This window comes from Penaeus monodon, chromosome 20 (assembly GCF_015228065.2).
Source record: "Penaeus monodon isolate SGIC_2016 chromosome 20, NSTDA_Pmon_1, whole genome shotgun sequence".
NCBI lineage: Eukaryota > Metazoa > Arthropoda > Malacostraca > Decapoda > Penaeidae > Penaeus > Penaeus monodon.
The window spans coordinates 19914591-19915207 of NC_051405.1; positions in this window are offsets into that span (position 1 = coordinate 19914591).

The window sequence follows — 617 nt, forward strand, 5'->3', positions numbered from 1 at the left end:
TTTTAAAGGGAGAGGCAGAGCGCTGATTTCACGTGTAGTTTAATATGTTTTACTTGGTTCAGTGCCATCGTTACCGTTGTTATTAGCGTAATAGCAGTTGATATTGCTCCCAGTTTTGTTGTTATGGCTGCTATTATTTCTGCCGATTTGACAGTATCATTTCCATTAAAACAGCTACAGTATTAGTATGGTAGTCAGCAGCCTCATCTGTGATATCACTAGGGCTATTAACCCCATGCACCGTGAGCTGAAAGCCTTCCCTATCGATTCGTAGTTTTGAAAAAAAAATATTGAAAAATGAATTAATGTATCTTTTTCTTTCCGTCCAGGTAAGCATTGGAGAGCCAGAGATATGATGAGGTCAGGCAAGTTTTTACATTTTTCTGACGCTGTGTATTCAAAGTCAGGTGCTTGCTTTAGCCTATTATCAGTAAATGCTTTCCAAATCTCAAGTACTTCTGGTATGATCTCCCTGAGACGCACTTCCTTTTAGAAACACTAAAAGCATTTTCTGTTATCTTTGTTACTTATTTACTTATCTCTCTCTTCCTCTATCTATATTTACTTATTCATTTATCTATTTACGTCCTCACATTCATTCGACCACTTTTCTAATG